Below are 11,034 nucleotides of genomic sequence, written 5' to 3' on the forward strand. Positions count from 1 at the left end.
TTATTTGTGCAGAGCATCTGCAGCCTCTATCCTTCACATGATAGCCCTTTAGATATTTAAAAATGACTATCCTACTGCCTCTCAGTGTATCCACACTACAGAAATAAAGCAGTTTGACACCACTTTAAGTGCCGTGACTCTATCCTACTGAATGCTGGGATTTGTAGTTTGGTGGGGCACCAGAGCTCTCTGACAGACCAGATGGACAATCAGAGAAGTAATCTACATTGTTGCAGACTCTAATCACCCTGGCTTTTGTTTTCACTTCTTCACAAAATATCATTAAGTAGAATATTATTTCTACAGCTCTTGCATATTTTTGGTCTTGAATCACAGTTTGTGACTTCTAATCCATATATTTTTTTTCTTGAAACATCTTGCCTTTTGGCAGTTCCAGTCCATGTCTGCAGCACCTTCTAATTTTTGTATCATCTGCAAATGTACTATTCATACAGGGAACCTAAACAAGAATAAGGATTAGCACCTAATCCTGTGACGCCCTACAGATCAGTTGAGCCACTGCCCTTCGAAGTTCAAGTTTATGCTTTGCCTTTGGCTAGTATTTTCCCACCCTGTCAAAGATAGGTCATATATCATAAATCATTTTCTGTACACTGTCATTTATGCATTTATTTATTAGTTATATTTCTATCCCATCATTTCTCCAGAGAGACCAGGGCAATTCAGATGACTCTTTTCCTCACTTTATCCTCCCCATAAAAAGGGATGGAAAATTTTTCCCTAGGACTCAACACTCTGACTTCCTTGATGAAAATAGCAGGGATGTAATTCTTCACTAAATTAGTTCTTGAAGGAAGCAATGAGTAATTTCAGCCATTTTCTTCACACTGTGAGAAAATCTTTGAAGAACGACACAGTTTTTGGAGACTTTTCACAGTTTAGGATGTATTCTGTACAAACTTTTCATATAGACGGTTTTTTGTCTCTGTGCAAAAAACAACATTCTCTTATTTAAAAAATGCTGTTTTCTGTGCAAAAAATTGCATTTTCTTCACCTAAAAATTACATGTAAGTTTATTCAAAAAACAAGTCTTCATCTGAAAAGAGTTTCATTGGTCCAATAATAAATAAATAATAAATAAAACTTTTATTTTTATCCTGCTTTTCTATGACAAGATAATCAAAGCGGCTCACAACATATTAAAATATCCACATTCACAACATTATATCCCAAATTCCCCCCTTAAAACAGGATTAAACATGTTACAATTAAAATTGGAGATTAAAATATCTATTAAAAACATAATAAAAAAAATATAACGAGGACAGAGCGGTGGGCTAATACATGATGTGAGGGGCAGACATTCTGTGGCCAGGCACTTTTATTCAAGAAAGGCCTGCCGGAAGAGATCCATCTAAGCTGTCTAAGCTGGCAATTTGATGGATCTCGTCCGGCAGACCGTTCCATAGTTTAGGAGCAACTGCAGAGAAGGCCCTCTGGGAGGTAGCAGTTAGTTTGGTTTTTAAAGGCTGCAATAGATTCCTCCCAGAGGACCTGAGTGTGTGGGGTGGATTATAAGGGAGCAGGCAATCCCTCAAGTAGGTTGGACCCAAGCCATGTAGGGCTTTAAAGGTTATAACCAACACCTTGTACTGTGCCCGGAAACTAATAGGCAGCCAGTGAAGAGATTTTAGGACAGGTGTTATTCAGTCACTCCTAGTTTTACCGGCGACCAGCCTGGCTGCCATATTTTGCACTAGTTGAAGTTTCCAGACTAGGCACAAGGGTAGTCCCATGTAGAATCTTCTCATCAATGTTTTCTCAAGTCTTCTCAAGGACATAATTTTTAAAAATATTTTTAATATTCTTTCCATCCCTAGACCCTCCCCAATATATACATTTACAACACTTAAGAGTATATTTTGGAGAAATAAATTGTTCCAAAATGCTGCGCACGAAGTAGGCAAAAAATACATATGAGTGTGAAGCATATAGGAAAAAAGATCTTACAACCTGATATGAAACAAGGGTAGGGATAAAATGCAGGTGGGATTTGGAAAAATGCAACAGAATCAAGACATAAGTTTTCATGTTCCCAACTAACATAGGTCAGGTTGAGAGAAAGCAATTGGTTCAAGGCTACCTGGTAAATCTCATGATGCAGTGGAACCTTGGTGTTGGCTCTCCCAAGTCATTACATCAGGCAGGTTACCCTATAATTGTTCCACAGCAAAATATGACCCTATTCCATAGACTTTAAATCCTATGGAAATTTCTGTCCTTTTGAACAGCAGGAGATGAGAGGCACTCTCTCCCTTTCTCAATTGGTCAAGCCAAACTTGGTCTACCTATTTTTGAATTGGCTCTAGGCATGTCGTTGGTGGGAAGGGACAGTGTGGCATAATGGTTGAGAGTTGGACTATGATTCTGGAGATCTGGGTTTGATTCCCAACTTGGCCATGAAGCCCACTGGGTGACCTTGGGCAAGTCACATGCTCTCAGCCTCAGGGGAAGGCAATGACAAGCCTCCTCTGAACAAATCTTGCCAAGAAAATCTTATTATAGGTTTGTCTTAGGGTCACAAATAAGTCAGAAACAACTTGAAGGCACACAGCAGCAGCAGCAACAACAATGTAGTTGATATCTCTGAGAGTAATATATATTGGCTAAAATCCTATTGGCTAATTCTACTAGAGCAAACCCATTATAGGGATGTAGCCGGGGGGGGGTCTGTGGGGTCTAGACCCCCCATTTCCATTAGATACAATGAATGGTGCATGCCACTGCACCACCGTGCCAAGCCCCATTATAACGGTGGCACTTAGTCTGGACCCCTCCCTTCCCAAAATCCTGGCTACGTCCCTGCCCATTGAATCAATGGATTTACCTACATGTTGATTCACCATTCAGCAACTGTTCTAAATATCACTAACAGGATTTAGGCTATTTAGGCAAAGACATTTTTGGTTTGGGTGAGCAGGGAAGGTTTTTATTTATTTGTGTGTTTTATTTGTTCTTAAAGTTTGTATGGCTTTTAAATAATTTTATGGGGTTTAGTGTGAGAATTTAAAATTGTTTTTAAACTGTTATTGCAAGCATTTTTAATTTGCTGTTTTTGGAAGCTGCTTAGAGTCCCACTTTGGGAGAAAAGCACATACAAATGTAGTAAGTAAAATGAATAAATAAATATTGTCTGCTAAAGAATATGGAGTTTCCTCTTTAATACGTACAATTTATGAATGACTGTAGACCATGTTCACTACTCGCTGGACACTGAAGTAAAGGCTAAGGTTAAGGTCTTAATGTTTGATACCCGTGCTTTATGTTGCATGCATATTTGTAGGACGCATCTACACTGTACAAATAATGTTGTTTGACACCACTTTAAGTGCAATAGCTCATTCCTATGGAATCCTGAGATTTCTAGTTTTGCAAGGTCTTTAGCCTTCTCTGGGTCCCTCGCAAAACTACAAATCCCGGATTCTGTAGGATGGAGCCATGACAAAGTGGTGTCAAACTGCATTATTTCTATAGTGTAAATGCACCCACAGACACTTTTTTTGCCCTTACATTCAAATAAGATCTTTGATCATATATTATATGATACCAATCACTCCTGTTCTCTTGTGTCTGGAGATGAAAATAGTCCAAATATAACAGCAATACAATAGCATTAATTGAAAAAGCAGATGTTACATTGTTCATGAGCTGGTTTAACATTAGCATATAGATCTTACTGTTAAGACTTGTTGCTACCGGGGGGTATTAATGCACAATACAGACATGTGTTAATAGGCACACCACATGTAAACCAATCCATTCACCAATGCCCTGTGTGGTGTAGGATCTGAAGAACAGCTCTATTATGACACATGTTAATATGTCAAGCTCTGAATTAATGCTATTCCACAGAATAAAACAAACCATCGTTTATGTTATATTAGCTTACACAGATGGAATCTATTTGGCAAATTATGAAACGGTTTGTTAAGCTTTTTAGCAGCCTGTTTCTTTTCAAATGGAAAGATATTTCTACTCTTCAAAACAACATTTAGGAAATGAATTAGAACCATTTATTTCCATCTTTAAAACATCCATCTAATTTCTCACCTTTTACAGAAAAAAAGTGTATGTGTGTTCTTCAGCAGAAAAAAAAAGCCACTAGAAAAAGATGGAAGACTGAAGTCAAAACTACAAAGTTGGGTTTTCCACCTTTGAATTTCCAGTGTTTGATTTTCAGTGAACTCTCTTTTTTAAAGATCCAGATGAAAATTATATGGCCTTCCAGATGTTGTTGTGTATTTGTAAGACCCAGATGTTCTAGCCAGTATAGCCACTGAGAAGGAATGATAGGACCTGAAATCCAAAAACATCTGGAAGGTTACATGTTTCCTTCTGCAATGCATCATTAGGAAAATGTTCATTAGAAAAACACAATACTAAGCCAAATCTCCTTTGCCTTCTACTTCAATCAGAGCACCTTTAAATCACTGACTATTGAAAGCCCTGAGATTTTATGTGATCTTCTAGTTATCTGCTTTCATCCACCCAGAAATTCTCCTTCCAGTTCAGCATTTATCTATTTGAACTTTGGAATATAACTAGTTTAAAGTCCAAATAGTTGGATTAAAACTTTGTACTGAATGTGAGTTGAAGAGAACAGTCTTTTAGCATTTATATACAATTTGATTCACCAGAGGTTTCTGGGCAATGGGCGTCTGCTGGGGCATCCTTCAATGAACAACATTTTATTTATATATTCCATCTTTTCCCCAAGACTGGGAGTCAAAGTGGCTTACATATTTAAAAGTTTACAACTAAAACCAGAAAAAAGTTGACATCAAAACTGAATTAAACTATTAACCATATTAAAAGCATACGCTTTTTAAAAAAGATACTTAAAAGTCAAACACTCCTTAGAGGGAGTGAAAGGACAGGCCCAATGCCATCAGGCCTGAAGAGGAAGACCCTGCCCTCCCTCCTTCCAACTGTCATCCTCTGGCCTTAGAGGGAGTGAAAGGACAGGCCCAATGCCATTGAGCCTGAAGAGGAAGAGCCCTCCCCTCTCCTTCCAACTGTCATCTTCTGGCCTTAGAGGGAGTGAAAGGATAGGCCCAATGCCATCGGGCCTGAAGAAGAAGAGCCCTCCCCTCCCTCCTTCCAACTGTCATCTTCTGGTCTGGGAGGGAGGGAAAGGACAGGCCCAATGCCATCAGGCCCAGCCTCGATTAATAATAATAATAATAATAATAATAATAATAATAATAATAATAATATTTATTTGTATACCGCCCTGTGGCGAACCAATCCGGGCGGTTGACAACAGTGAATTATAACAGAAAATGCCCTCTGGGAGGTCGCCGCAAGCCTAGATTTTAGAGGCTGCAGTAAGTTCCTCCCAGAGGACCGGAGAGCGCGGGGAGGATTATACGGGAGGAGGCGGTCCCTGAGATAGCTTGGACCCAAGCCATTTAGGGCTTTAAAGGTAATAACCAACACCTTGTACTGGGCCCGGAAGCTAATAGGCAGCCAGTGGAGGGACCTCAGAACCGGAGTAATGTGGTCCCTCCTAGATGTACCAGAAATAAGCCTGGCTGCCATATTTTGTACCAGCTAAGCTTCCGAGCCAAGCACAAGGGTAGCCCCAAGTAGAGTGCATTACAGAAGTCCAGGCGTGAGGTTACCAGTGCGTGCACAACAGTTTCGAGGTCCCTTACTTCCAGAAAAGGGCGCAGCTGGCGTATCAGCCGAAGCTGATAGCAGGCGCTCCTGACCGTCGCATTTACCTGATTTGTCATCAGGAGCGACGAGTCGAGGAGCACCCCCCAGACTGCGAACACAGTCACTGGAGGAGAGTGTGACCCCATCCAGGACTGGAGGTTGCAACCCAATTCTTGGTTTCAGGGCCGCTACCGTGAGCACCTCCGTCTTATCTGGATTCAGTTTCAATCTGTTTTTCCTCATCCAGCCCATTACCGCTTGAAGACATTCATTGAGAGAAGAGATGCCATTGGAATTCGTGGCCGACGAACGAGACATGGAGAAATAGATTTGGGTGTCATCAGCGTACTGATAACACCCAGCACCATAACTCCGTATTATCTCACCCAGCGGCTTCATATAGATGTTGAATAACATCGGGGACAAAATAGCCCCCTGAGGAACCCCACAAGTGAGGTTCCTCTTACTGGAGCTACAGTCCCCGAGCAGCACCCTCTGGGACCGACCCGAGAGGAAGGACCGGAACCACTGCAAAGCAGTGCCCCCGATACCTAACCCCCTCAGGCGGTCCAAGAGGATGCCGTGATCTATAGTATCGAAAGCCGCTGAGAGGTCTAGGAGCACCAACAGGGTCACACTACCCCTGTCGATGCTCAGACGCAGATCGTCGGTCAAGGCAACCATGGCGGTCACAACCCCAAAGCCTGTCCTAAAGCCGGTTTGAAATGGGTCTAGATAATCGGCTTCATCCAAGACAGCTTGGAGCTGAAGAGCAACCACCCTCTCAACCACCTTGCTCAAAAATGGCAGCAGTGACACAGGCCTATAATTTCTCATATCCAGGGGGTCCAGGGAAGGTTTCTTCAGAAGCGGCCTAACAGCCGCTTCCTTTAGACAAGATGGAACATGTCCTTCCCTAAAGGACGCATTGATGATATCCGTGAGGAGTCTCATCAATGCATCCCCCCCCTGAACGGCCAGCCATGATGGGCAAGGGTCGAGAGGGCAGGTTGTCTTCCTCAACTTACCAAGCAGCTTGTCCACGTCCTCGGTACTCACAGATTGCCACTGATCCAGTATAACTACATCGGCGGAGTCACTGGACGCCTCGCCTGTCGACTCTGTTTCAATGGTGGCTTCTAAGTCTGCTCTTATCTGAGAGATTTTGTCTGCAAAGAAGTTGTTAAATGCGTCACAGCAGGCCGTCGTCGGGTTAAGTAAGGGATTTGGTGCAGGGGGCACCTGCGTCATCTCCCTCACCACCTTAAACAGCTCTGCTGGACGAGACTCTGCAGACGCAATACGTGCAGAGGAGAAGGCTCTCTTCGTTGCATGTATTGCCTCCCGATAGGAACGAAGAAAGTTCCTATGGCGAGTTCTGTCGGATAAGTGTCGAGTCTTCCGCCACCTGCGCTCTAGCCGTCGTCCAAACCGCTTCATCTTCCTCAGCTCTGGTGTGAACCAGGGCCTCCGATTTGGGGCGGGATGGCAAGGGCGCTTGGGAGCGATCGTGTCGATAGCCCTGGTAAGATCGGTGTTCCAGGTATTGACCAGAGCATTGACAGGATCCCTGGCATTCCCAACCATTAAACCCTCTAAGGCTTTCTGGAATCCAGTTGGCTCCATCAGCCTTCGGGGGCGGGACCATTCTAATGGGTCCGCCACCCCCGGAGGAGCAGAAATTGGCTCTGAGTTCTGTCTTGACCAGGAAATGATCCGTCCATGACAATGCGGAGGTGCTTACCACCTCCGCCCATGGATATGCCTGTTCGGTACAGAACACCACATCGAGTGTATGACCCGCACAATGTGTAGGCCCGTTGACCAATTGGGATAGGCCCATGTTTGTCATGGTATCCATGAACTCCTGAGCCGCGCCTGTTAAGCTGGTCTCGAGCGGGATGTTGAAGTCCCCCAAAACTAAGAGTCTGGGGGTCTCCAACACCAGCTCAGAGACCAGCTGTGTCAGCTCGGTCAGGGAGTCTGCCAGACAACGGGGTGGCCGGTAGACTAGCAGAATCCCCAATCTATCCCTGGTCTTCAGGCTAAGGTACATACACTCGAAATGGATTGTATTCCGGACAGGTATCCTGGTCAAGGTTAAGGTGTTCTTATGAACCAGAGCCACTCCGCCCCCCCGCCCACTTCCCCTCACCTGCTCACTGACAGAGTACCCGGCTGGGAGGGCCTGTGCCCATATAGCAGCACTGTCCTCCCCCAGCCAGGTCTCTGTGAAGCAAGCCAGGTCGGCATCCTCATCCAGGAGTAGATCCTGGATGATATAGGTCTTATTTTTCACCGACCTGGCATTGCAAAGAAGCAAGGTGAGGTTCTGTGGAATGGTTGGTCTGCTCTCCAAGCCATTCTGGGAAACAGGGGGAACTGAAGGCGGGATAGCTTTCAAACAGCGATCCCGTCTTCTTTTGTAACATCTGTTCCCTCTGTTACATCCATACCTCCCATTCCCCAACACAACTCCAATAGCCGCCCCCGTCCCATTCCCAGCCTCAGGTGTGATGATAGGAATTAGAGCCACTGTCAAGATGGGGTAATTGGGACATAGGATAAACCAAGTCCTTTAACCCCATCTCAGATGACAAAGGACTTTATGGCTGATGGTATACTCCTATTTATCCAACCCACAACCCCTCAGGTCTTACAATAATACAATCAGACCTCCAATTACCACTTAAAATAACACTCTGAGGGAAATACAGGGGGAAGAACAGAATGCACACCCTAATCCAGAGCCAAGAATGCTGCTATGTTGGGGAAATAGTCTTGGGCCTGCTAAGCACCGCCCACTTTCCCACTGAGGAGATGGTGCCTGGGCAGGGTTTTTATATCCCAGCCTGAGTCCTCTGCAGCCTTGGGCTCAGGTGCAGCTGGTAAGCACCAGTGGGAGGGGGGAGGGATGTCTCCAGGCAAGGCCCAACGTCCTCCACTGCCTTTCTGCTGAGGAGATGGTGCCTGGGCAGGGTTTTTATATCCCAGCCTGAGTCCTCTGCAGCCTTGGGCTAGGTGATGATGGTAAGCACCAGTTGGGTGGGAGGGGGGATTGGGGTAGTGGATAGGGATTCCTCAATAATCACGTTCTACTTGCCTTTTTTTGAGGAGATTGTGCCTGGGCCGGGTTTTTATTCCCAGCCTGTTCCTTGGCCTTGGGCTTAGTTGCAGCTGTAAGCCCCGTGGGAGGGGTGAGGGATGTTCCCTGACGGCCCCAATCTAAAACATCTACTGCTTTCTGTGAGGAGATGGTGCCTGGGCCTGGGCAGGGTTTTATTCCCAGCCTGAGTCCTCTGCAGGGCCTTGGGCTCAGGTGGTGGTAAGACCAGGGGAGGGGGAGGGGTCTCCAGGCAGGCCCCACATCCCCAAACGTCCTCCAACTGCCTTTCTGCTGAGGGATGGTGCCTGTGGCAGGGTTTTTTATCCCAGCCTGAGTCCTTCTGCAGCATTGGGTCAGGTGCAGCTGGAAGCACCAGTGGGAGGGGGGAGAGGGATTGTCTCAGGCAAGCCCCCATCCTCCAAACTCTCCACTGCCCTTTCTGCTGAGGAGATGGTGCCTGGCAGGGTTTTTATATCCCAGCCTTAGTCCTCTGCAGCCTTGGGCTCAGGTGCAGCTGGTAAGCACCAGTGGGAGGGGGAGGGATGTTCCGCAAGGCCCACGTCCTCCAAATCTCCACTGCCTTTCTGCTGAGGAGATGGTGCCTGGCAGGGTTTTTTATCCAGCCTGAGTCCTCTGCAGCCTTGGGGCTCAGGTGCGTGGTAAGACCCAGTGGGAGGGGGGAGGGTTGTTCTCCAGGCAAGGCCCCACGTCCTCCAAACGCCTCCACTGCTTCTGCTGAGGAGTGGTGCCTGGGCGGGTTTTTTATATCCCAGCCTGAGTCCTCTGCAGCCTTGGGCTCAGGTGCAGCTGGTAAGCACCGTGGGTGGGGGAGGGATGTCTCCAGCAAGGCCCCATCTCCAAACGTCCTCCACTGCCTTTCTGTTGAGGAGATGGTGCCTGGGCGGGTTTTTTATATCCCAGCCTGAGTCCTCTGCAGCCTTGGGCTCAGGTGCAGCTTTGTAAGCACAGTGGGAGGGGGGGGGGATGTCTCCAGGCAAGGCCCCACGTCCTCCAAACTCCTCCACTGCTTTCTGCTGAGGAGATGTGCCTGGGCAGGGGTTTTCTTCCCAGTCTGAGTCCTCTGCAGCCTTGGGCTCAGGTGGCCAGCTGAGTTTGTAAGCACCAGTGGGAGGGGGGGGGATGTCTCCAGGCAAGGGCCCCCACATCCTCCAAACGTCCTCCACTGCCTTTCTGCTGAGGAGTGGTGCCTTGAGGGTTTTTTTTATCAGCCTGAGTCTCTGCAGCTTGGTGCTCAGGTGCAGCTGTAAGCACCAGTGGGAGGGGGGGGGATTTCTCCAGGCAAGGCCCGCACCCAAACGTCCTCCACTGCCTTTCTGCAGCCCTCCCTCCAGTCCATCTGCCTTGGTCCAGGCCTCAAAGGGAGAGAAGAATGCTGGACCTGATCCTCTCCCCCCACCACCATCCCCTTCTCCTTTTGTGTCATGTCTTTTTAGATTGTAAGCCTGAGGAAAGGGAACTGTCTATTATCCCCTCTGTTGTAAACCACCCAGATTCCCAGTGATTGGGTGGTATATAAATAAATCCCATTATTATTATTATTATTATTACAGTGTAAAATAATAGTCTTTACAATCCTTTCCTTAAAAGCCTTCACTAAAAGCCTGTCTGAATAATAATAAAAAGTCTTCACCTGCCAATGGAAGGACAGTGAGGAGGAGGTCATTCCAGCTTCCTTAGGGAGGGAGGTCTAGGAGCAGCCACTAAGAAGGACCTCTCCCAAGTTTCCAATAATTGTATCTGCAAAGGAGAGTAGGTCCCCTCCTGTGGACCTCAGGGTCCGACCAACCCATATGAGGAGATAGCCTGGAGCTAAGCTGTATATGCCTTTATAGGTCCTAAACAGCATTTTTAATTGGAAACAGAGCAGCAGCCAGCAGAGCTTTTAGAACAAGGAAGTGGAATGATCCTTGTGAATCAGTTTAGTAGTTGCCCATTAAAGCTGTACTATGATTAAATGCCAAGATCCAGTAAGATCCAGTCCCAGAAAAAGAACAGAACCCCACCATCACCAACACCGAATCCCACCCAATGTGTCATCCCAGAAGAGCCTATAGTTCTATCAAAGTCTTTGGAGGCCAGTATCCCAAGTTCAGGCCTACAGGACTCTTAATCCATGGGCTCCCAGCTGGACTCTTGGGTTCCTCCACCACCTCCAGAACTTTGTACCTCCATGTGGAGTGTCTGGCTAGCCACAGAGGCTATCATTTATATGGAAGTGCTTGGG

General features: G+C 46.3%; 1 long non-coding RNA gene across 1 annotated transcript in view; it reads right to left on the bottom strand.

Moving 5' to 3' along the window:
• LOC121924189 overlaps positions 1–4,825 on the bottom strand; it is a 29,293-nt gene extending 24,468 nt beyond the window's left edge. Inside the window, exon 1 of the long non-coding RNA XR_006102541.1 lies at positions 4,073–4,825. This is a non-coding gene — a long non-coding RNA (uncharacterized LOC121924189). The remainder of the gene's footprint in view (positions 1–4,072) is intronic.
• Positions 4,826–11,034: the final 6,209 nt, after the last annotated feature.

This window comes from Sceloporus undulatus, chromosome 2, assembly GCF_019175285.1.
Source record: "Sceloporus undulatus isolate JIND9_A2432 ecotype Alabama chromosome 2, SceUnd_v1.1, whole genome shotgun sequence".
Classification (NCBI taxonomy): domain Eukaryota; kingdom Metazoa; phylum Chordata; class Lepidosauria; order Squamata; family Phrynosomatidae; genus Sceloporus; species Sceloporus undulatus.